The following is a 27,499-nucleotide window of genomic DNA, read 5'->3' on the forward strand; positions in this document are numbered from 1 at the left end:
CGGACCAATGTTGGTGGCGCACGTCCTCTAGGGGAACACTTATTCATATCTGGTGGGAATGTCCCCAGATCCATGAATTGTGGACTGGAATTATAGCTCTGTATTGCATGCTCCAGGCAACCAATGTTCCTGCGACACCTGAACTGGCCCTGTTGTCTTTGTTACCCGGCTCCTTCCGGTCGATCAAGAGAGACATTCTGAGGTTTTTCTTGGCGGCTGTTCGGACGGTGATACCCAGACACTGGAGGACCAAGCACATACCCTCTAAATTTGAGTGGGCTCTGGAACTAGACTGGCTTAGGGACATGGAAAACCTGTTAGCGCGGGAGGGGGGCAGGGAGGACCGCTTCTCTGCTGCTTGGAGGTCCTGGGACATGTTTCGGTGTTCAGATGCCTTTCAGTCCTGGCTTGAGACGTCTGTGCTACCTGGTGCTGGGGGGCAGTAGTGGAAAGTGGGCGGCCCCTCCTGATTTCCTCCACCTTCTTTGCCCCCTTGGCATACCTCTTTACATTCTCCTGCTTTATCCCACCCTCTTCCCTTTATTCCCCTCTCTGGCTATACCATTGACACCATAAGGCAATCCTTTTTTGCTTATTTGTTGTTTTTAGGCGCTTCTCAATGGGAAGCCAGGATATTTATCAATGCCTTCCACACTTCCCACAATCTTCCCAAGTGATGCCAGCTATGATAGTGTTTCTACCTGTGTTGGCCTTTCCTTGACTTTTCTCTTGTTTATGTTAACACCTGATACCCCAAGTTGCTGTTTTTCTTGTCCTTGTGCTGCTGCCGGGATCTAATGGACCTGGCGGTTTATGTTCCTTATTTGCACTTATTGATATTGATTGTTGAATGCACTTACTCACAGTTTACTATATGTCATTCCTGAACAATTTATTTTTCTGTATGTTTCATACCCCCATGCTTCTCCCCTAACTCTGTAAAACCCTTCTCTTTTAATAAAATAAGATTGAACTAACCTATGCAGCAATGCTGGCAGCACTGATATGTCTATTTCCCAAGGACAACCTCTGGATATGACCCTGAGTACGTGCACTCAACTTTTTTTGTCAACCATGGTGAGGCCTGTTCTGAGTGGAATCTGTCCTGTTAAACTGCTGTGTGGTCTTTTGCCACTGTTCTGCAGCTCAGTTTCAAGGTCCTGGAAATCTTCTTATAGCCTAGGCCATCTTTATGTAGAGCAACAATTCTTTTTTTCAGATCCTCAGAGAGTTCTTTGCCATGAGACCTTGAGCCGAATTTATAAACACTGCAGCTTCAGACTCCTTTGGCTTGTTTAAGTCTCACCGCTTTACTTACGCACTGGCGATTTGGACAGCAACAATGAATTCCGATGTCAGCGGTATTCAGTTACGATCGCAAATTCTCATACTTATGTCTTTGTGCACAGAGTAGTTTCACATAGCAATGTGGTCTAGTAGGTTTGTGCACACATCCTCTGTAATTCATCTCCCTCTGCTGTAGGTTCGAGGCTCACCATCTCCACCTAACTTCTTTTCTCAATTATTTTTTATTCTTAAAATTCTTTTTATTTCAATATGTGCATAAAAACGAACATTCCAAACGTCCTTTCAACAAAGGGACAAAACAATATAAAATAAAAAAATTATACAATATCCAAATAATTATCTGTTTACTTAGTATTCATAATCTCTTTATGCCAAGGTATATCCATTTAGCTTAATTGATCGCCGTTGTCCCGGTGTGCCCCAACCCCTTGCTCCATTGCATTCATAGATTTATTTCCTCAACATACTATGTGCATCCCTCTATATCCTCTTAGTTATCTCCTTATATTCAACCATTGGTTAACCGGTTGCCGACTGCCGCACGACTATATACTGCGGCGGTCAGCCCCGGCCAGGCAGAGTGACGTATCGGTACGTCACTCGCCTGTCACTGACTTGCGAGCCTATTGCGGGCGGGCGCGCGCCCGCCGAGGCGCGCGCCCGCCGCGGCTCGTTCACAGACAAGTCAGTGCGTGTGACCGGCGGACTCGATGTCCGCCAGTCACACTGCGATCGCTCCTGTGAAGGGAGAAAGGCAGAGCGGCTTGTGTAAACAAGCTGCCTGTCAGTTCTCCCTGTGTAAAAGTGAAGATCTGTCCGTTCTACTATGTAGAACGGTTGATCTTTGCTTTTACACCAATAGGAATGTCCCTGCACAGTTAGAATCACGCCCCTAGGACACACTTAACCCCTCCCTGTCCAATAAAGTTAACCCCTTCCCTGCCAGTGTCATTTTTGCAGTAACGGTGCATATGTATAGCACTGATTACTGCAGTAATGTCACTGGTACCCCCAAAAGTGTCAAAAATGTCAGTCAAGGGTCCGATCTGTCCGCCGCAATGTCGCAGTACTGAAAAAAAAATCGCAGATCGCCGCCATTACGCGTTAAAAAAAAAACACCAAAAATGACAAAAAATCTTTCCCCTTGTTAGTAAACGCGATAACTTTTGCGCAAACCAATCAAAATACGCTTTTTGCGATTTTTTTTACCAAACATAGGTAGCATAAAACAAATTGGCCGAAAAATGTTAAAAATTTTGATTTTTACATTTTTTTTGGGGGAATTTCATATAAAAAAATGTGAAAAATATTGTTATTTTTGCAAAATTTACGCTCTTTTTTTGTTTATAGCGCGTGATCAAAAAATCGCACAGGTGATCAAATACCACCAAAAGAAAGCTCTGTTTGTGGGAAAAAAAGGACGTCAAATTCGTTTAGGTACAGCGTCGCACGACCGCGCAATTGTCCGTTAAAGTCACGCAGTAAAAAATCGCAAAAAAAACCCTGGTCCTTTAGCAGCCAAATCCTCCGGGGCTTAAGTGGTTAATGTTGATTGACTCCAATTATCCCAAATTTTATTATATTTCGTTGAGCATCCTCTATGCATATACAATACTTTTTCAAATGGTAAAATCTGATTTACCGCTCTTATCCAGTTCTTAACAACAGGGGGCTTCACTTGAATCCACTTAACTGTGATTGTTTTCCTTGCCATAAACAGCGTTTCTCTAAGCATTATCTTGTGATATCTAGACCATGTTATTTCATCTAATATACCCAGCAAACAGGTTTCTGGGGTCAAAGGTACAGGCATATTCAGGACAGAGGATAATATTTGAATTATTTCCTGCCAGAATCTTGATATCACTGGACAAAACCACATAATATGTATAAAGTCTGCCCGCTTAGCACTGCATCTCAAACATTTAGGAGATGCAATGCTTTGCATTGCGTAAAGTCTACTTGGAGAGAGATATGATTGATGTAGCATATATAATTGTATTAACCTATTGTTTGCTGCTGGCGATACATATAAATGGGATGAACAGGCTTCCTTCCAATCTTCATCAGTTAAATTGGGAATTATTTCCTGTCATTTTGTTCTTATTGCCAAGGGATTCATTCCTGAATTAACCCTGGTTAAATGTGCATATATTTTAGAGATTAATCCTTTAGGGCCCTGGGACCTAAGGATACCAATCATTGGATATCTAGATCCCAGGTCCCAAAACTCCAAATTGCGCTTGTAACGCATGTCGCAACTGTAGGTATCTATATAATGAGGTATGTGGTATATCATATTTCATTTGTATATCTGAAAAGAGTACATATGTGTTATGTCATATACGTCTGCAAGGACTGATATCCCTTTTTGTTCCCAGAACTGATACTCTACAAATTGTTTCAGTTGATTAAACATTGGGTTTCGCCATAGTGGGAGATCCATGTTTATTTGTGTGTTTCCCTCTATACGTTTTGCCTCTCTCCATATTGTACGAGCTAATGTTAACATTGGTATTTGCTTATATTTTAATTTATTCAAAGGTGCTTCTAGGGCTATAAGTAAATTATCGATTTGTAAAACATGAGCCAGGTGTGATTCTACCATCTGTAGTGTTACTGGTACTATCCATCCAGTGAGATGTTTAAGTTGTCCAGCGAGATAGTATCTGTATATATTAGGAAGTGCCATACCTGCTTCTGTTTTAGCTCTCTGAAGTATGGTTAACTTTATTCTATTTCTACCCTTTCCCCAAATAAATGTGGTAAATAGGGCATCTATTTTTTTAAAAATAGTTTTAGGGACTATAACCGACATATGTGAAAAAATGTATAAACATTTCGGTAATAGGACCATCTTGATTAAATTTATTCTCCCTGCAACTGAAAGTGGTAATTTAGCCCAAGTAGCTAATTTAGTTTTTATTGTTGTCATGAGTGGATGAGGTTAGCCTGTAAAGCTGCTTGTGGTAATCTTGTAATATTTATTCCCAGGTATTTGAAAGAGGACACTACCTTTAATAAACTTGAATCCTTGCTTAGTGTGAGTAGTTGTGGTTGCAATGGCATAAGAGAGGATTTTTGCCAATTAATTTTAAGGCCTGAATAAGAACCAAATATTTCTATTACATGCATAGCTGCTTCCAATGATCCATGTGCATCATTTAAATATAAAACAAGATCATCAGCATATAATCCCACTATATCTATCCGTTCTGCCAATGAAATGCCCCGTACAGAAGGGGTTTGCCGAAGTCGAAGTGCCAAAGATTCAATAGCTACTGAAAATAAGAGTGGTGATAGAGGGCATCCCTGCTGGGTGCCTCTATATAATTGTATGGCCTTGGTTAAAAAGCCATTTACCAACAGCTGAGAAGTTGGATTTAGATACATTATTTCCACCCAAGTACAGAATTTCTCCCCAAATCCAAATGCCCTAAGCACTGCCTGCAAAAAGGGCCATTCAATAGAATCAAAAGCCTTTGCTGTATCAAGAGAGGCCAAGACACTTGAGTCTGGTAGTTGATCTCTAAGCTGAGCTATAAGTTGTGTTCTTCGAAGATTTATAGATGTGGATTTTCCTGGCATAAATCCAGTTTGATCTGGATGTATAATATTAAGTATTACATTGTTTAATCTATGGGCCAAAATTTTTGCAAGAATTTTGTAGTCTGTATTTAATAATGATATGGGTCGGTATGAAGCACAGTCTGTTAAATTTTTATCTGGTTTTGGAATTAGTACTACTGTAGCTAAATACATGGATTCAGGAAGTCTTTTTACCCTGAAAGCTGCATCAAATACTTGAACTAGCACTGGGGCAAGAATATCCACGTATTTACTATATACTTCTAACGGAAGTCCGTCTGGTCCTGAAGCCTTTCCTATTGCTAGACTTGTTATTGCTCTTCTTACTTCTTCCTCGCTTGGATTTTCCTCTAAAAATTTAACCTGCTCGGTCGTTAAGGCTGGAAAGTGTATTTCACTCAGATAAGTTGAAATTTCATCTGCATTATACGTAAGAGAGGTGGCATACATATCAGTATAAAACGAGTGAAAGCATGACATAATACCAGCCACATCCCTTACGCATTCCCCATAAGGGCGCTGTATATTAGTTATAACTAAACTTGTACTTTGTTGCTTAGCCATATGTGCTAAAAGACGACATGAAGTATTCCCTTGTTCAAAGTACTTCTGTTGATATTCAAATTGTTTGTATTTAGCTATTGCTGCTATATGTGTAGTATATTTTCTTACTGTCATTTCCCATTTTTCCCTATTTATTTCAGTTGGTGTTTTCAAAAACGCAGCTTCTGTATCTCTACATTGCTCTTCTAGATCTTCCGTTTCCTGCCTGGTGGCTCTTTTAATATATGATATTGTTGATCTAAGTGCCCCGTAGATATGCTTTCAAGGTATCCCAAAAGATCAAATCTCTTTGGGATCCATGTATTTCTAAAAATATCTGCAATTGTTCAGGTATACGATCGTGCGTTCCAATCTGTGATAACCAATATGGCTGAAATTTCCAGTTTTGCTTCATTCCCTCAATTCCTATTGCTATATTTACCAGGAGTGGTGAGTGATCAGACACTCCTCTAATCAAATATTCAACAGAGACAACCCTAGAAATAATTTTATCATTTCCCAGCGCCAGATCTATTCTTGACAGACATCCCTTTCCTGGGATGGCCCAGGAATAAGCCCTGGTCTGGGGATTAAGCATTCTCCACAAATCTCTCCATCCAAATTCCTCCCCTAACTCACGAAGCATAAGTGGTTTTCGAGTTCTTTTTAGGGGGGGTCCATGCCTGTCCACCAGCGGGTCCCACAGAAGATTAAAGTCTCCCAGGCATAGCACTAATGCCTCTGGGTATAAACTTGCAAATAGCATAGCTTCTTTAATTACACTTAATGTAGCAGGTGGTGGATTATATATACCTAAAATAACAAGTGGTATATCATACACTTGAGCTCGTACAAATACATATTGCCCTTCAGGGTCTACCTTTTTTTGAAAGCACTTCCATGCAGAGATGTATAGTAACGAAGTAGAACTACTTAAGTACTGTACTTAAGTACCGAAATGCGGTATCTGTACTTTCCTAAAGTAGAATTTTTTTCTCCTACTTCTACTTTTACTTCACTACATTTTTCCGATGATTTCGATACTTCTACTCCGATATTTTTTTTTGTGCTGCATCGTTACTCGTTACTTTTAAAAAAATTACCACTGCCAGAACAGTAGATGGCAGGTTGCATAAAGCTCCAAAAAATGTGTATAATGTCATTCATTTGTAAATCAGCACATACGAAAATAAAGGCAGTGTATAATAAAAGCTGCTATACCAAATCTTTCCAATAAAAAGAAAATATGAAACAAACAAAGGTGCTACAGCGGCAGCGCTTAAAGTGCATCAAGAAACAAACTACTAACAAACACAACTTGGCTGTGCGAATAAAGTGCCTGTGCAATCGATATAATATCATCGTTGCCCCCAGTGTGCCCTGCCCACACTTCGAGTCCACACAGTATCAAAAAAACAACAGTGCTAAAGCCTAAATGCATTGAAAATAATTATTCCCACAATGTAGTAACAGTAAATTCAATTCATATAAAAATAAAATATGAAAATAAAATCACAATAAAATAAGTTATGAAATAATAAGTTAGGTGACTTAGGGTCAGGTCAGGTGCGTGCAACAAGTTGAAGTGTGTAAGATAAGATTGCTTTAGGTGATGAACTTCTTGGCGGCCCTGGCAGGATGACGGGGACACCCGCCATTTCTGGAGCCGAGCCACTGTGATTTCCCAACATGTGACAAAGTGACAGCCAGGAGATCTAGTGTAGTGCTCAGCTCAACAATACCGGTCCGCTTTTATATATAAAAATGAAATAAATATACATACTGACTCACAATTTAGTAGTAGTAGTAGTAGGTAGTAGCGTGTAGCAGGCAGCACAACTCAATTCAATCAATCCCACAGCTTCGCTCGCGCCGCGGCCCGCGGAATCACTGTCGTCATCATGATCATCAAGTTAAGAGACCGCACTGGAGGAGCCGTGCTGCCACTTCCCGCTTGAGGTCTCTCCGCCTCTAAACGTGATGTGTCACTCAGACTCCACCCCTTAGGGCCCTTACTGAGTCTGAGAGGAGTTGTGACACGGGAGCAGGACTCGGAGCATTTTCTTTGGCATCTCTCTCATCTTCTTCTTCTATGAGGTGAGGTGAGTGAGGTGGACCGTGGAGAGACTGAGAGGGCCTAATCCTTGCCATCTGCCACCATGGCAATGTGCCATTTGAGAATCAAATATCAATATAAAATATATATATTATATTAATATACACACACACACGGGCACGGCCTGGGCCGGCCCGGGTCATGGGCGGCTGGGTGGCTTTTTTGAACCAAGATGACGGTGATGGCTATGATGATTATTTATCCGATCATCCATGGTCCATGGACTCACCTGGACCATAAGTGTTGTTGTGTGTGTGGGTGAGGTGGACTGGTGCCTGTGCTTCCTGCGGCCTGCCTCTGCCTGTGTGGCTGTGCCCGCACTGCAGTGGCCACTGGCAGTGGCACAGGCACTTGACTTGAGCAAAGCAAATGAGCACTAGTGTGAAGGAGTCAGGACTCAGGACAGGTGGTGGAAGCATGTTCTGACAAGTTCTTATAATGAAAATAATATATATAGACAGGTTTTTGAACCAGTGCAGTGCCAGTGCTGCTCCTAAGGTGAGACTGAGAGAGGCTATCCAGTCCACCACTTTACTTGAGCAGATCACAGAAGAAAGGTGGAAGCATCTGACAGCAAGTGACAAGCACTTCTTAGATTGCACACTGGAATTCAGTTATGGACTTTTCGTTATAAAGTTTAGTTTACACACTTAATCTTGCACCTAACTTATTCACAATCACAACTTATTTTATTGTGGTATTGTCATATAATATATTTTATATGAATTAAATTTACATTGTGGGAATAATTTGCACTGCATTTAGCACAGACATGTCACTTTATTTTTGATACTGTGGACGATTAATCTGATTTTGAATACAAGAAGAATATATATTATTATTATATAATTGCATTTGCAGGTACTTTATTAGCATTTTTAGCACAGCCACTTTGTTAGTAGTTTTTGATGCATTTTTCACTTTTTAAGCGTTGTAGGTTAAGGTTTGTGATTGTGAAGCTGGCCTGGCACATCATCATCAATCATCAAGCGAATCAAATCAATCCGCGGATTCCGTGATTAGACTGCGCATGCTCATTCTGCCTCAGCTGAAAAGATGGACGAACCAAAAACACCACCTTCCACCCCTGGCCCTTCAACTTCAAGTGATCTGCCTGGCTGTGAGAGTGAGGAAGCTCATGAAGGAGACCACCCCTGGCCCTACTTAGAGTCGATGTTCTCATATGTCGGTGTGAAAGACAAGTCATATAGAATGAGGTGCTTACTCTGCCGCCCGAAAGGTTGTGAAATACTGGCCTTCAAAAATTCACCGTCGAATTTGAAGAAACATATCAAGGTAAGTTACAATTTTTTACAAATATCAAAATCACACCAGCTTGAGCTATCAGCTGTAACTGTAAGCCCTTTAGCGTAGCGATTAGCGAGTTAGCGACATGCTTAACGTTAACACGTTAACTAGCTGTCATAAATTTCATAAAGGCTATGACGCAGCGTTGAATCGTGTTTTTGACCCATTCAGTAAGATTTAATCTTACATTATGTTAAAAAAATCATACAAGTTTTTATGGTCACATTAAAAAAGTTCATATATAAAGACACAAACAACAAGGCGTCTAAAAACAACACAGATAAATGAAGGAATGGAATACTTTCATCATGACTACCACAAAGGGACACACAGTGGAGTGCCTATGTGTAGATTTCTTGCCCTGTTGCTGCCTATTGGCATTGGCATTGCCCAACATGTTTCGCGGTATCTTCTCCGCTTCCGCTTCGTAAGGGCCAAGGGGTCTTATCATGTTAACAGAGACTTTTTCCTCCTACGTCCTTCCTAAACATCTAAACAGAGAGCTTGCATTCAAAGCAAAGATCTATCAAAGGAATATAGATAAGTTAGAAAAATAATATAAGAGAGCAATATATCAAAAAAGCCACTGACCAAAAAGAAGGTCAGAGCCGTTCAGCCTGGTAATGTAAAGTAAAGCATAGCATAACATCATTTATTTTATTTATACTGTCATCATTATAGCTTGATGGTCCTATGTATGTTGGACTGAAATGGACGGTACAGTAACTAAAGCATAATATTGGAAATGTGTTGCATTTAATGATTTAATAATTAAAACACCTATATTAAAGTGTATCAAACTTGTAATGTTAAGGGTTCATAGGACCAGTCCAGGACCAGGAGAGAAAGAGAACTTTCCTCCAAAATAGAAAGATATGTTCATGATATATATTCATATTCAATTCATTTGCCTCTATTTGCAGTTGATCATCCCTTGTTAAACAAAACAGGTGCAAGCAGAAAAATATATGTTAAGTAACTAGTTATTAAGTTAAGTACTGTCTTGTGTCTTGTTTCCCCTTTCCATCATGGCTGCTATATGGTTACGTTACGCAGCGCTGGTGAGTGTGACTGGTCAGATGCGCCCATAACCATAATAACCCGGCCGGAATGGCTCTCCATTCCGAATTTCCGGGTGCTGATTGGCTGGGCGGGGGGTGTGGAGATGTCCATCATCTGCCTCCCCGCCTGCCGTCGTACAGACAGTCAGCTGCGCTAGCCATCTGCGCATGCGCATTATGGGTCCGGGTCCGGCCGCGTCACACGCCGATGGGCGTGAGCGGCCGGACAGGACTCGGAGTCCTATAAAATGTCGGCAGATGCCTGTCAGCCAGCCTCGGCCACGACTACACAGACATTAGCACAGCAGGCTCCACGGACGGCCCAGGACGGGACGGAGGAGGTTAAACTACTTGGTAAAAAATGCATTCGGGGTGACGGGGTCCACACTCTTGCTATCCTATCTATCATGATGTCAGGCACTCTCTTTCTTGTGGCTCATTTAATTAACTTTTATATGACTCTCTTTTCTTTGCAGTGAGCCCAGCATGGTAGTCTGACCATGTGGTCCCGTCCGGGCCGTCCGTGGCTTCCACAGTGTGTGTTTCTGTTTGTGACCTGCTGCTGGTCTTCCTTTTCTAATTGACCAGTTTTTTTTTGAGGCACCTCTCTTTGGCTCTCTTTACCATCCCTCCTTCCTTCCCTGCCCTGGTGAGTCTTTGTCTGCAGTGTGCTGAGCCTGAGTCTGACTGAGTGCTGCTGACTGGACTGTCTGCTGATATTATTATATAACAGTACTTTTTTACTGTGTGTGTAAAAATAATATATATATACATATATTTTTCTGCTTGCACCTGCTTTTGTTTAGCAAGGGATGCGAGGCAAACATAATGATCATGATGAACATATCTTTCTATTTATTTTTACAATATGGAGGAAAGTTCTCTCTCTCCTGGTCCTGGTCCTTATATCCCTTATTCCCTTTTAATTTTACAATTGTTTGATGTCTGCAGAGTGCAGACTGTGCAGCACTGCACATTTTAATATATATGTTTTGAATCGATTAAATGCATATTTAGTAACACTTTTCCAATATGCTTAGTTACTTTCTGACTGCCATTTGTCCATTTCTTACTCCAACATAGGACTCCCATGTCCGTCTAGGAGGCGTTTCCGCTCAGTTTTGGTGGTTGCCTCCCCCTCCTTCCCGGCCTGGACCATCTTCTTGGCTAAGTCGTCGTCGTGGGGCCACCTTCCTTCGCAGGAATGTCATCACCAGCTATGTATGTATAAATGATGTCATGTTATTGCTGCTATAAATAAATCTATCTATCAAAGAAATAGATAAGTTAGAAAAATAATATAAGAACAAATCAAAAAGCCACTGACCAAAAGAAGGTCAGAGAGGTAATGTAAAGGCGTCAAGCATAGCAGTGCTATGCATGCTTGATGCCTGACCTTCTTTTGGTGAGTGGCTTTTTGATATATTGTTGTTATATTATTTTTCTCTAACTTATCTATTTCTTTGATAGATTTATTTGAATGCATTATGCAACTAGCTCTCTCTTTAGATGTTTAGGAACTCTCTGTTAACATAAGACCCCTATACGAAGTGGACAAGATACCGCGAAACATGTTGGGCAAGAAATCTACACATTAGGCACTGTGTCCTTGTGGTATCATGAGAGTATTCCTTCATATGTGTTGTTTTTAGACACCTTGTTTGTGTCTTACTTACTCTTTCTGAACTTTCTTAATATATTGTTGTGAGTGAGAGTGACCAAATAAACTTATATGATTTTTTAACATAATGTAGCCTTAGTGTACCCAGAAAGTCCTCATGCCTCCTCCTCCCTTTTCCTTTCTACAATTGATTTTAGGACCTAGGTACTTCTTTATTGGGTATTTGTCATTATGACACCCCAATTAGTACTAGGATTTAACTTGGTGTACTGCAGTAATTTCAGGTTATTTATAAAATTATATATAAAATTATATATGACAATGTGTAGAAAAATTCCCTAAAAAATATTTTAGCCTAGTTTAGACTGGAGTGAGGTGAAAACAGGAAAAAAAGTGCAAAGTAAGTTGGCTAGCTGTTAATTTTATTCAATTATATGGTAGAAAATTAGACTATTAGTCAAAATAAACTTTTGGTGATGAAATCAAAGTGCTGAGTGCTGACTGACAACAAACAAAGCATCTCAACTTGTCTGCTCTGCATGCATCTCAAGTGGTCTTCTTCGCGCACTCATGTTTCTCATCATGAACCATGCTTGTTGTATCAAGTGTTAGGCCTACAGGGTTTTGCAGCAAGAATGCAGAGAAGTACTAAAGCAGAATCCATGAAGGATCTTTGCTTATGGGGGTTTCTTGCTTAGTTTTTTGTATATAGAATTATGGTGGATAAGTATAACTGACTTTAATTGAATTATTTTTGCTTTTTATTAATAGTGTGGGTTATACACTCACCTAGCTATGTTGCTCAGTCACGTAAAACTTTATAATTCTGTGAAGGTAAAACAATATATTTTTTGGTCTCTTTTCAGAGCAAGCATGACTGCCACTTGAATAGATACGAGGAACTCACATCTGCAAAGCGAAAGAAGAAGACTGTGATTCCCTCCCCTTCCATCAAGCAGCCGACATTAATGGGTAGCTGGAGCACAATGCCTCAGAGATCCATTGACAAGGCAATCATGAAGTATGTTGTCCGAGGACTTCAGCCTTTCAACATTGTAGAGCAAGCAGCTTTCCGCGATTTTGTGTTAGACCTGGTACCAAATACCAAAATAATGACAAGAATCCCACTCACATCTATGATTGATGATGCTGCCAAACAGATGAAGATCAAGATTATTGAGGCCATGCAAACTGTTGACCACATCGCGACAACCACTGACTGCTGGTCAGCCAGGCGGCGTAGTTTCATTGGGGTCACAGCTCACTGGCTGGACCCGGAAAGTTTAAAAAGGTGCTCAGTGGCCCTGGCCTGTAAAAGATTAAGAGGCTCTCACACTTTCGACCTTCTGGCAAATGCACTTAATGATATCCATGCTGAGTATGACATTCGAGGGAAGATAGTCAGAACAACCACGGACAATGGCTCCAACTTCATTAAAGCCTTCAAACTCTTCGGTGAAGATGGAAATGCTGGTGCTCTAGTTGAGGTGGAGGAGGAGGAGGAGGAAGAAGCAGACAAAGATGAGGAGGAGGTCGAGTTTGTCGATGTATCTTCACTTTTGGATGAGGATGATGGTTTTGAGTTCCAGCTCCCGAAGCACCAGCGGTGTGCATGCCACATTCTTAACCTAATAGCCACTGCCGATGCCAGCAAAGCAGTGTCCAATGAGGCGTACAAGAAATTATACTACTCAACATTTGCCAAGTGCAATGCACTTTGGAATAAGTGTTCAAGATCCTCAACAGCAGCTGAAATTGTGGAAGATGCTTGCTCCCTCCAGCTCGTGCGACCAAATGCAACAAGGTGGAACTCTGTCTTCATGGCTGTGGAGAGACTGCTCAGGATAGTGAAAGAAAAGGGAGAGGCAACAATGAGAGTTTTCTGCACAGATTTGAAGGTTCCAATGTAAGTTTAAAAATGGTTTATGGTACTCTTTCTGTTCAAACTCAATTCTGGTCCATATTGTCTACTTGTACAACATTTAATTGAATGGTTAACATTGAATGATGTACCAAATTCATTGCATGATAATCACCACATCCAATCATGTAGCAATGCTGTTTTTTGTTTCTTATTGTTTATATGTTCTTGTCTTCTTCATAGGTTTAATCCAGCTGAACTCGCATTCTTGTCTGAGTATTCTGCTGTCATGTCTCCAGTCGCCCAAGCAACTAACATTTTGCAAGCTGAAACCAATGTCCAGATGGGGTGGCTGCTCCCAACCGTCAAGCTCCTGAAAATCAAGCTGAACAGGATCAAGATGCCTCTGAAGTATTGCAAGCCGCTTGTGGATGCCTTGCAGGTGGGCATTCAGAATCGCTTTGGCCCTATGATGGAAGACCCAGAGCTGGTGGCCGCTGCTATTCTGCTTCCAAAATTCAGGACAAATTGGACACAGGAGGATGAGACTATCAAAATGGGTAAGATATATAGTGTAGTATGGGTGAATTATTGTGTATTTTTTGTGCAATCACAAATTCACATACCATACAGCAGTACAGCTCAAATATTGCGGGATTACTTTTAATTTTTTTTTTTTTATATGAAAACAAACACACATGAGCTTGTCCTGCATAGAAGATATTGCAAACATACCAGGGCATTATGATGTTAGAGTGAGAAATGATGTGGTAGTATGGGAGACTTCCTCTTTAGCATAGCAGTATCATGGCACTGGCAGCCAAGCCTTCCTGTCTAAGGTCTGCCACCAGGCTGTAAATGCTGCAAAAGGCTTTTTGTTTAAGGGAATTATTTGAATTATAAAGTCGCCACTATTATTTCCATTAAAATCATCTACCGACAATGTCATCATGTCAAATCTGTGTTTACTTTCATGGGTTGAAACTCTTATTATTGTATAAGTTCCACAATAATTCTATATAAATCAAACTTAAGCAAGAAACCCCATAACCAAAGATCCTTCATGTATTCTGCTTTAGTACTTCTCTGCAATTACTTGCAAAACCCCTTAGGCCTAACTTCATACAACCAACCATGCATCTCATTCATGAGGAGGAGTGCGCGAAGAGTAGACCACTTGATGCAGACAAGTTGAGATGCTTTGTTGTCAGCACTTTGATTTCATTATTTTGACTAATAGTCTAATTTTCTACCATATACAATTGAATAAAATGAACAGCTAGCTAAGCTAACACACTCTTATATTTCAGGAATGGAATATATCAAACGAAGTATTGAAGACCCCTCGTTGCACTGTACAGAGGTCAACAGGTCCAGCTCATCTGATGAAGACGACTTCTTTTCTGGCATGCAGGGTTCGAAGGCACAAGACAGTGCCAAACAGCTAGATGCGTACTTGTCATGTTCAGCAGATAACATGGACTTGCTCAAGTCTTTTCCAGCTGTGTGCAAGTTGTCTGTTAAGTTAAACACACCTCTTCCAGCATCAGCAGCCTGCGAGAGGCTTTTTAGTATTGCAGGATTAGTCTTTAGCCCTAGAAGAGCGAGACTGACTAGTTCCAATTTTGAAAACCAACTACTTTTGAGGATAAACCAAAGATTTCTAACTTAAACTGGTATGCATTAAGCAGTCATATAAATATATTTAAGAAGGGAATAAGCTGTGGAGAAAAAAAACACAAGCAGGGAAGAGAGGGTAGGGATGCTTTAAAGGGGCATATTTGATCTGCTTTTGTTTAAGCTCAATGTTTTGCTCTAATCACTTTTGTTGTTGCATAAGAAATACTTGAATGTGGCCTACTGGCCTTTGAGATCTTTTAGTTGCCCTAACAAGTTGAGGATGAAAAGAAAATGCGTAACTTCCAAAAATGACTGCTTTATGCACACTGCAGGGAATAAGCTGTGGAGAAATAAATGTGAATATTAAGGGTGCGCTGCTGGCTGCTGATGCTGATATGTAAAAAAGCTGCAACCAGGACAAAAATAAATGAATCTGTGATAAATTAAATATATGGTGCACTAAATCGTATATAAAGCAATATACAATATATTCCAATAATGGAACAGTGTATGAAATGAAAGTCCAAAATATTGTGAATCTTGAAATATGTGACAAAACAAGATGAATATATTTTCAAAGGTGCAGGAATCAAACAGGACCTATTCCAAATAGGTGCAGACTCCCACCACCTTGTGGATTTCCCCCTTACCCGGCAGATGAAGGTAAGTGCAAAATAATATCCAAAATAGATCCAGTGAAACAAAATTGCAAAACCTGTGCTCTTAACTTTCAGTGAAAAAAACAAAATCAGCCTCTTACCAGAAAAAATGTCTATGTACGCTTGTGACTCTCCTTGGTTGGGAGCAGGGCCGGCCTTTGGGGTGTGCGAGCTGTGCGGCCGCACAGGGCGCCATGGGCAAAAGGGGCGCCGTGCGGCCATCGCAGCTCGTACATGATCAGGCAGCACAGTGGGAGGTAAGCTGCGACCGCGGCATGGAGAGAGTTAACACAGGCCACGACCGCCGCTTACCTTCCACTGTGCGGCTGTGCCTGTGTCTTCTATAGCTGCAGGGCTGAGTGCCCGCCACTGACAGATCCCCTCCTCTCCAGGCCAGGGACGCCAGAGGAGAGATCGTCGGCTCCCCCTCCTCCCGCCCCTTCTCCTCCTCCTCCCGCCCCTTCTCGTGGTAAGCCTCCATACTAAGGTAAGTAAACTCTCTCCTGCATCAAATGTAAGGGGGGGCTCTGTGTGGGGGTCTCGGATGTAAAGGGGGCTTTGTGTGGGGGGGTCTTTGGTGTGGGGGGTCTCTGATGTAAGGGGGCTCTGTGTGGGGGTCTCTGATGTAAGGGGGGCTCTGTGTGGGGGGTCTCTGATGTAAAGGGGGCTTTGTGTGGGGGGTCTCAAGAGACTTGAGCAGATCACAGAAGAAAGGTGGAAGCATCTGACAGCAAGTGACAAGCACTTCTTAGATTGCACACTGGAATTCAGTTATGGACTTTTCGTTATAAAGTTTAGTTTACACACTTAATCTTGCACCTAACTTATTCACAATCACAACTTATTTTATTGTGGTATTGTCATATAATATATTTTATATGAATTAAATTTACATTGTGGGAATAATTTGCACTGCATTTAGCACAGACATGTCACTTTATTTTTGATACTGTGGACGATTAATCTGATTTTGAATACAAGAAGAATATATATTATTATTATATAATTGCATTTGCAGGTACTTTATTAGCATTTTTAGCACAGCCACTTTGTTAGTAGTTTTTGATGCATTTTTCACTTTTTAAGCGTTGTAGGTTAAGGTTTGTGATTGTGAAGCTGGCCTGGCACATCATCATCAATCATCAAGCGAATCAAATCAATCCGCGGATTCCGTGATTAGACTGCGCATGCTCATTCTGCCTCAGCTGAAAAGATGGACGAACCAAAAACACCACCTTCCACCCCTGGCCCTTCAACTTCAAGTGATCTGCCTGGCTGTGAGAGTGAGGAAGCTCATGAAGGAGACCACCCCTGGCCCTACTTAGAGTCGATGTTCTCATATGTCGGTGTGAAAGACAAGTCATATAGAATGAGGTGCTTACTCTGCCGCCCGAAAGGTTGTGAAATACTGGCCTTCAAAAATTCACCGTCGAATTTGAAGAAACATATCAAGGTAAGTTACAATTTTTTACAAATATCAAAATCACACCAGCTTGAGCTATCAGCTGTAACTGTAAGCCCTTTAGCGTAGCGATTAGCGAGTTAGCGACATGCTTAACGTTAACGCGTTAACTAGCTGTCATAAATTTCATAAAGGCTATGACGCAGCGTTGAATCGTGTTTTTGACCCATTCAGTAAGATTTAATCTTACATTATGTTAAAAAAATCATACAAGTTTTTTTGGTCACATTAAAAAAGTTCATATAAAGACACAAACAACAAGGCGTCTAAAAACAACACAGATAAATGAAGGAATGGAATACTTTCATCATGACTACCACAAAGGGACACACAGTGGAGTGCCTATGTGTAGATTTCTTGCCCTGTTGCTGCCTATTGGCATTGGCATTGCCCAACATGTTTCGCGGTATCTTCTCCGCTTCCGCTTCGTAAGGGCCAAGGGGTCTTATCATGTTAACAGAGACTTTTTCCTCCTACGTCCTTCCTAAACATCTAAACAGAGAGCTTGCATTCAAAGCAAAGATCTATCAAAGGAATATAGATAAGTTAGAAAAATAATATAAGAGAGCAATATATCAAAAAAGCCACTGACCAAAAAGAAGGTCAGAGCCGTTCAGCCTGGTAATGTAAAGTAAAGCATAGCATAACATCATTTATTTTATTTATACTGTCATCATTATAGCTTGATGGTCCTATGTATGTTGGACTGAAATGGACGGTACAGTAACTAAAGCATAATATTGGAAATGTGTTGCATTTAATGATTTAATAATTAAAACACCTATATTAAAGTGTATCAAACTTGTAATGTTAAGGGTTCATAGGACCAGTCCAGGACCAGGAGAGAAAGAGAACTTTCCTCCAAAATAGAAAGATATGTTCATGATATATATTCATATTCAATTCATTTGCCTCTATTTGCAGTTGATCATCCCTTGTTAAACAAAACAGGTGCAAGCAGAAAAATATATGTTAAGTAACTAGTTATTAAGTTAAGTACTGTCTTGTGTCTTGTTTCCCCTTTCCATCATGGCTGCTATATGGTTACGTTACGCAGCGCTGGTGAGTGTGACTGGTCAGATGCGCCCATAACCATAATAACCCGGCCGGAATGGCTCTCCATTCCGAATTTCCGGGTGCTGATTGGCTGGGCGGGGGGTGTGGAGATGTCCATCATCTGCCTCCCCGCCTGCCGTCGTACAGACAGTCAGCTGCGCTAGCCATCTGCGCATGCGCATTATGGGTCCGGGTCCGGCCGCGTCACACGCCGATGGGCGTGAGCGGCCGGACAGGACTCGGAGTCCTATAAAATGTCGGCAGATGCCTGTCAGCCAGCCTCGGCCACGACTACACAGACATTAGCACAGCAGGCTCCACGGACGGCCCAGGACGGGACGGAGGAGGTTAAACTACTTGGTAAAAAATGCATTCGGGGTGACGGGGTCCACACTCTTGCTATCCTATCTATCATGATGTCAGGCACTCTCTTTCTTGTGGCTCATTTAATTAACTTTTATATGACTCTCTTTTCTTTGCAGTGAGCCCAGCATGGTAGTCTGACCATGTGGTCCCGTCCGGGCCGTCCGTGGCTTCCACAGTGTGTGTTTCTGTTTGTGACCTGCTGCTGGTCTTCCTTTTCTAATTGACCAGTTTTTTTTTGAGGCACCTCTCTTTGGCTCTCTTTACCATCCCTCCTTCCTTCCCTGCCCTGGTGAGTCTTTGTCTGCAGTGTGCTGAGCCTGAGTCTGACTGAGTGCTGCTGACTGGACTGTCTGCTGATATTATTATATAACAGTACTTTTTTACTGTGTGTGTAAAAATAATATATATATACATATATTTTTCTGCTTGCACCTGCTTTTGTTTAGCAAGGGATGCGAGGCAAACATAATGATCATGATGAACATATCTTTCTATTTATTTTTACAATATGGAGGAAAGTTCTCTCTCTCCTGGTCCTGGTCCTTATATCCCTTATTCCCTTTTAATTTTACAATTGTTTGATGTCTGCAGAGTGCAGACTGTGCAGCACTGCACATTTTAATATATATGTTTTGAATCGATTAAATGCATATTTAGTAACACTTTTCCAATATGCTTAGTTACTTTCTGACTGCCATTTGTCCATTTCTTACTCCAACATAGGACTCCCATGTCCGTCTAGGAGGCGTTTCCACTCAGTTTTGGTGGTTGCCTCCCCCTCCTTCCCGGCCTGGACCATCTTCTTGGCTAAGTCGTCGTCGTGGGGCCACCTTCCTTCGCAGGAATGTCATCACCAGCTATGTATGTATAAATGATGTCATGTTATTGCTGCTATAAATAAATCTATCTATCAAAGAAATAGATAAGTTAGAAAAATAATATAAGAACAAATCAAAAAGCCACTGACCAAAAGAAGGTCAGAGAGGTAATGTAAAGGCGTCAAGCATAGCAGTGCTATGCATGCTTGATGCCTGACCTTCTTTTGGTGAGTGGCTTTTTGATATATTGTTGTTATATTATTTTTCTCTAACTTATCTATTTCTTTGATAGATTTATTTGAATGCATTATGCAACTAGCTCTCTCTTTAGATGTTTAGGAACTCTCTGTTAACATAAGACCCCTATACGAAGTGGACAAGATACCGCGAAACATGTTGGACAAGAAATCTACACATTAGGCACTGTGTCCTTGTGGTATCATGAGAGTATTCCTTCATATGTGTTGTTTTTAGACACCTTGTTTGTGTCTTACTTACTCTTTCTGAACTTTCTTAATATATTGTTGTGAGTGAGAGTGACCAAATAAACTTATATGATTTTTTAACATAATGTAGCCTTAGTGTACCCAGAAAGTCCTCATGCCTCCTCCTCCCTTTTCCTTTCTACAATTGATTTTAGGACCTAGGTACTTCTTTATTGGGTATTTGTCATTATGACACCCCAATTAGTACTAGGATTTAACTTGGTGTACTGCAGTAATTTCAGGTTATTTATAAAATTATATATAAAATTATATATGACAATGTGTAGAAAAATTCCCTAAAAAATATTTTAGCCTAGTTTAGACTGGAGTGAGGTGAAAACAGGAAAAAAAGTGCAAAGTAAGTTGGCTAGCTGTTAATTTTATTCAATTATATGGTAGAAAATTAGACTATTAGTCAAAATAAACTTTTGGTGATGAAATCAAAGTGCTGAGTGCTGACTGACAACAAACAAAGCATCTCAACTTGTCTGCTCTGCATGCATCTCAAGTGGTCTTCTTCGCGCACTCATGTTTCTCATCATGAACCATGCTTGTTGTATCAAGTGTTAGGCCTACAGGGTTTTGCAGCAAGAATGCAGAGAAGTACTAAAGCAGAATCCATGAAGGATCTTTGCTTATGGGGGTTTCTTGCTTAGTTTTTTGTATATAGAATTATGGTGGATAAGTATAACTGACTTTAATTGAATTATTTTTGCTTTTTATTAATAGTGTGGGTTATACACTCACCTAGCTATGTTGCTCAGTCACGTAAAACTTTATAATTCTGTGAAGGTAAAACAATATATTTTTTGGTCTCTTTTCAGAGCAAGCATGACTGCCACTTGAATAGATACGAGGAACTCACATCTGCAAAGCGAAAGAAGAAGACTGTGATTCCCTCCCCTTCCATCAAGCAGCCGACATTAATGGGTAGCTGGAGCACAATGCCTCAGAGATCCATTGACAAGGCAATCATGAAGTATGTTGTCCGAGGACTTCAGCCTTTCAACATTGTAGAGCAAGCAGCTTTCCGCGATTTTGTGTTAGACCTGGTACCAAATACCAAAATAATGACAAGAATCCCACTCACATCTATGATTGATGATGCTGCCAAACAGATGAAGATCAAGATTATTGAGGCCATGCAAACTGTTGACCACATCGCGACAACCACTGACTGCTGGTCAGCCAGGCGGCGTAGTTTCATTGGGGTCACAGCTCACTGGCTGGACCCGGAAAGTTTAAAAAGGTGCTCAGTGGCCCTGGCCTGTAAAAGATTAAGAGGCTCTCACACTTTCGACCTTCTGGCAAATGCACTTAATGATATCCATGCTGAGTATGACATTCGAGGGAAGATAGTCAGAACAACCACGGACAATGGCTCCAACTTCATTAAAGCCTTCAAACTCTTCGGTGAAGATGGAAATGCTGGTGCTCTAGTTGAGGTGGAGGAGGAGGAGGAGGAAGAAGCAGACAAAGATGAGGAGGAGGTCGAGTTTGTCGATGTATCTTCACTTTTGGATGAGGATGATGGTTTTGAGTTCCAGCTCCCGAAGCACCAGCGGTGTGCATGCCACATTCTTAACCTAATAGCCACTGCCGATGCCAGCAAAGCAGTGTCCAATGAGGCGTACAAGAAATTATACTACTCAACATTTGCCAAGTGCAATGCACTTTGGAATAAGTGTTCAAGATCCTCAACAGCAGCTGAAATTGTGGAAGATGCTTGCTCCCTCCAGCTCGTGCGACCAAATGCAACAAGGTGGAACTCTGTCTTCATGGCTGTGGAGAGACTGCTCAGGATAGTGAAAGAAAAGGGAGAGGCAACAATGAGAGTTTTCTGCACAGATTTGAAGGTTCCAATGTAAGTTTAAAAATGGTTTATGGTACTCTTTCTGTTCAAACTCAATTCTGGTCCATATTGTCTACTTGTACAACATTTAATTGAATGGTTAACATTGAATGATGTACCAAATTCATTGCATGATAATCACCACATCCAATCATGTAGCAATGCTGTTTTTTGTTTCTTATTGTTTATATGTTCTTGTCTTCTTCATAGGTTTAATCCAGCTGAACTCGCATTCTTGTCTGAGTATTCTGCTGTCATGTCTCCAGTCGCCCAAGCAACTAACATTTTGCAAGCTGAAACCAATGTCCAGATGGGGTGGCTGCTCCCAACCGTCAAGCTCCTGAAAATCAAGCTGAACAGGATCAAGATGCCTCTGAAGTATTGCAAGCCGCTTGTGGATGCCTTGCAGGTGGGCATTCAGAATCGCTTTGGCCCTATGATGGAAGACCCAGAGCTGGTGGCCGCTGCTATTCTGCTTCCAAAATTCAGGACAAATTGGACACAGGAGGATGAGACTATCAAAATGGGTAAGATATATAGTGTAGTATGGGTGAATTATTGTGTATTTTTTGTGCAATCACAAATTCACATACCATACAGCAGTACAGCTCAAATATTGCGGGATTACTTTTAATTTTTTTTTTTTTTATATGAAAACAAACACACATGAGCTTGTCCTGCATAGAAGATATTGCAAACATACCAGGGCATTATGATGTTAGAGTGAGAAATGATGTGGTAGTATGGGAGACTTCCTCTTTAGCATAGCAGTATCATGGCACTGGCAGCCAAGCCTTCCTGTCTAAGGTCTGCCACCAGGCTGTAAATGCTGCAAAAGGCTTTTTGTTTAAGGGAATTATTTGAATTATAAAGTCGCCACTATTATTTCCATTAAAATCATCTACCGACAATGTCATCATGTCAAATCTGTGTTTACTTTCATGGGTTGAAACTCTTATTATTGTATAGGTTCCACAATAATTCTATATAAATGAAACTTAAGCAAGAAACCCCATAACCAAAGATCCTTCATGTATTCTGCTTTAGTACTTCTCTGCAATTACTTGCAAAACCCCTTAGGCCTAACTTCATACAACCAACCATGCATCTCATTCATGAGGAGGAGTGCGCGAAGAGTAGACCACTTGATGCAGACAAGTTGAGATGCTTTGTTGTCAGCACTTTGATTTCATTATTTTGACTAATAGTCTAATTTTCTACCATATACAATTGAATAAAATGAACAGCTAGCTAAGCTAACACACTCTTATATTTCAGGAATGGAATATATCAAACGAAGTATTGAAGACCCCTCGTTGCACTGTACAGAGGTCAACAGGTCCAGCTCATCTGATGAAGACGACTTCTTTTCTGGCATGCAGGGTTCGAAGGCACAAGACAGTGCCAAACAGCTAGATGCGTACTTGTCATGTTCAGCAGATAACATGGACTTGCTCAAGTCTTTTCCAGCTGTGTGCAAGTTGTCTGTTAAGTTAAACACACCTCTTCCAGCATCAGCAGCCTGCGAGAGGCTTTTTAGTATTGCAGGATTAGTCTTTAGCCCTAGAAGAGCGAGACTGACTAGTTCCAATTTTGAAAACCAACTACTTTTGAGGATAAACCAAAGATTTCTAACTTAAACTGGTATGCATTAAGCAGTCATATAAATATATTTAAGAAGGGAATAAGCTGTGGAGAAAAAAAACACAAGCAGGGAAGAGAGGGTAGGGATGCTTTAAAGGGGCATATTTGATCTGCTTTTGTTTAAGCTCAATGTTTTGCTCTAATCACTTTTGTTGTTGCATAAGAAATACTTGAATGTGGCCTACTGGCCTTTGAGATCTTTTAGTTGCCCTAACAAGTTGAGGATGAAAAGAAAATGCGTAACTTCCAAAAATGACTGCTTTATGCACACTGCAGGGAATAAGCTGTGGAGAAATAAATGTGAATATTAAGGGTGCGCTGCTGGCTGCTGATGCTGATATGTAAAAAAGCTGCAACCAGGACAAAAATAAATGAATCTGTGATAAATTAAATATATGGTGCACTAAATCGTATATAAAGCAATATACAATATATTCCAATAATGGAACAGTGTATGAAATGAAAGTCCAAAATATTGTGAATCTTGAAATATGTGACAAAACAAGATGAATATATTTTCAAAGGTGCAGGAATCAAACAGGACCTATTCCAAATAGGTGCAGACTCCCACCACCTTGTGGATTTCCCCCTTACCCGGCAGATGAAGGTAAGTGCAAAATAATATCCAAAATAGATCCAGTGAAACAAAATTGCAAAACCTGTGCTCTTAACTTTCAGTGAAAAAAACAAAATCAGCCTCTTACCAGAAAAAATGTCTATGTACGCTTGTGACTCTCCTTGGTTGGGAGCAGGGCCGGCCTTTGGGGTGTGCGAGCTGTGCGGCCGCACAGGGCGCCATGGGCAAAAGGGGCGCCGTGCGGCCATCGCAGCTCGTACATGATCAGGCAGCACAGTGGGAGGTAAGCGGCGACCGCGGCATGGAGAGAGTTAACACAGGCCACGACCGCCGCTTACCTTCCACTGTGCGGCTGTGCCTGTGTCTTCTATAGCTGCAGGGCTGAGTGCCCGCCACTGACAGATCCCCTCCTCTCCAGGCCAGGGACGCCAGAGGAGAGATCGTCGGCTCCCCCTCCTCCCGCCCCTTCTCCTCCTCCTCCCGCCCCTTCTCGTGGTAAGCCTCCATACTAAGGTAAGTAAACTCTCTCCTGCATCAAATGTAAGGGGGGGCTCTGTGTGGGGGTCTCGGATGTAAAGGGGGCTTTGTGTGGGGGGGTCTTTGGTGTGGGGGGTCTCTGATGTAAGGGGGCTCTGTGTGGGGGGTCTCTGATGTAAGGGGGGCTCTGTGTGGGGGGTCTCTGATGTAAAGGGGGCTTTGTGTGGGGGGTCTCTGATGTGTGGGGGTCTCTGATGTAAGGGGGCTCTGTGTGGTGGGTCTCTGATGTGGGGGGTCTCTGATGTAAAGGGGGCTTTGTGTGGGGGGTCTCTGATGTAAGGGGGCGCTGTGTGGGGGGTCTTTGATGTAAGGGGGCTCTGTGTGGGGGCCTGGGGTCTCTGGTGTAAGGGGGCTCTGTGTGGGGGTCTCTGATGTAAGGGGGCTCTGTGTGGGGGGTCTCTGATGTAAGGGGGACTCTGTGTGGTAGAGCTCTGATGTGGGGGGCTCTGATGTAAGGGGAGCTCTGTGGGGGGCTCTGATGTAAGGGTGGCTCTGTGGGGATGGTCTCTGATGTAAGGGGGCTCTGTATTGGGGTCTCTGATGTAAGGGGGGCTTTATGTGAGGGGTCTCTAAAGTAAGGGGGCTTTGTGTGGGCATGGTCTCTGATGTAAGGGGGCTCTGTGTTGGGGTCCCTGATGTGTGGGGGTCTCTGTAAGGGGGCTCTGTGTGGAGGGTCTCTGATGTAAGGGGGACTCTGTGTGGGAGGGCTCTGATGTGGGGGGCTCTGATGTAAGGGGAGCTCTGTGTGGAGGGGCTCTGATGTAAGGGGAGCTCTGTGGGGGGCTCTATGGGGGGCTCTGATGTAAGGGTGGCTCTGTGGGGATGGTCTCTGATGTAAGGGGGCTCTGTATTGGGGTCTCTGATGTAAGGGGGGCTTTGTGTGAGGGGTCTCTAAAGTAAGGGGGCTTTGTGTGGGCATGGTCTCTGATGTAAGGGGGGCTCTGTGTTGGGGTCCCTGATGTGTGGGGGTCTCTGTAAGGGGGCTCTGTGTGGAGGGTCTCTGATGTAAGGGGGACTCTGTGTGGGAGGGCTCTGATGTGGGGGGCTCTGATGTAAGGGGAGCTCTGTGTGGAGGGGCTCTGATGTAAGGGGAGCTCTGTGGGGGGCTCTATGGGGGGCTCTGATGTAAGGGTGGCTCTGTGGGGATGGTCTCTGATGTAAGGGGGCTCTGTATTGGGGTCTCTGATGTAAGGGGGGCTTTGTGTGAGGGGTCTCTAAAGTAAGGGGCTTTGTGTGGGGATGGTCTCTGATGTAAGGGGGCTCTGTGTTGGGGTCTCTGATGTAAAGGGGGCTCTTTGTGTGGGCTGGGGGGTCTCTGCTGTAAGGGTGATCTGTGTGGGGGGTCTCTGATGTAAGTGGGGCCTCTATGGGGGGTTTCTGAACTCTCTGTTGTAAGGGGGCTCCGTTGGGGGGTTTCTGTTGTAAGGGGGGCTCCGTTGGGGGGTCTCTGATGTAAGGGGGGTCTCTAATGTAAGGGGGGCCAAGTTTGTAGTGATCATAAAAAAGAAAAGTCAAATGAAGTGCAAGAAAAAATGTGCAGGGCGCTGGTGGGGGCGCCACAGGATCAGCTCGCACAGGCCGCTTGAACACCTAAGGCCGGCCCTGGTTGGGAGGTTCACTTCTTTCTTTCCCATTAACAGCAGATATGAAATTATATTCATCTTTTGTCACATATGAATATGATATATATATATTTGAAGATTCACAATATTTTGAACTTTTTATTGACTTAGATTTCATACACTCTTCCTTTATTTCATTATTGGAATATATTGTTGTATATCACATTGGTTTATATATGATTTTGTGCACCAATAAGCTGTGGAGAAAAAAAAACAGGCAGGGAAGAGAAGGAGGGATGCTTTAAAAGGGGAAGGGAGGGACTTTATCTGTTTTTGTTTATAAAAAGTTACAGCCTAAGGAATTGTGATTGTCCTTTAGGTTAATCATTTGAATAAATCATTTGAAGTAATAAAAACAAATATTATGTTCAAACTTTTGACTTCTTTCTTTAATAACTACATAACACAGTACTTCTACTTCTACTTTCAGTACTTGAGTAGAATTTTTTTTTCAAAACTACTGGTACTTTTTGCTTTTACTACTTAAGTAGCAATTTTTTTGAAAAAACTACTTGCAATACTTAAGTAAAAAAAATGTTGAATACTTTTGTACTTCCACTTAAGTAACTTTTTCTGTGAGCACTTCCACTTCTACTTAAGTAACTTTTTGATCGAGTACTTGTACTTTTACTCAAGTAGAAATTTTGAGTACTTTATACAAGTCTGCTTCCATGGTACTTACCTATGGACAAGCAATGAAACCCCCCTTGCATATGTTGAATAGCTCGAGTGTATTAAACATTGGATCCAGGGTTTACACAATTGGTTTGTTGTATCTGGGATCATATGTGTCTCTTGCAGGCATATAATTTGTGCTTTAGTTTGTAATGTATTTGTAATTACCTGCGATCTCTTCTGGGGGGTCCCTAGACCCCTAACATTCCATGATAGGAACCCATATTTTGTAGTCATCTTAGAGGTTTTTTTCTATATATAGCTGTAGGTTCACTTCCCAAAAGGGATCCCATATATCTAACCGTCTATCTATATATGACATTTATCATGATAATACCCCATAGCAATGTACTTCTTATATTTTTTTTAAATCAAAACAACTTTATTTGTGTACCGAAAACATCCAACACAAATTACAGGCATCGAAAAAAGTTTTCCGCTGCAGTAACAACATCAAACACAGTGGCATGTAAGAACACAATGCAAACAAAGAGACAAATAATCATGGTATACAAAAAAAAAGGGTAAAGAAAACTAAAAGCACACAGCTGCCATAGAAGCCACACACCAGAGCCTAAGAATTGCAAGTATAGGAAGAGTTCAACCACCTGTCCCAAACTTTTTTGTATTTGCCAGGGCATCCTCTATTGATATAAATGATTTTCTTGTACGGAAGAGTTGCATTAACTTCTTTAATCCAGGTCGCCAGAGTAGGTACAG

Source organism: Pelophylax lessonae (genome assembly GCF_965119305.1).
Source record: "Pelophylax lessonae genome assembly, chromosome: 8".
NCBI lineage: Eukaryota > Metazoa > Chordata > Amphibia > Anura > Ranidae > Pelophylax > Pelophylax lessonae.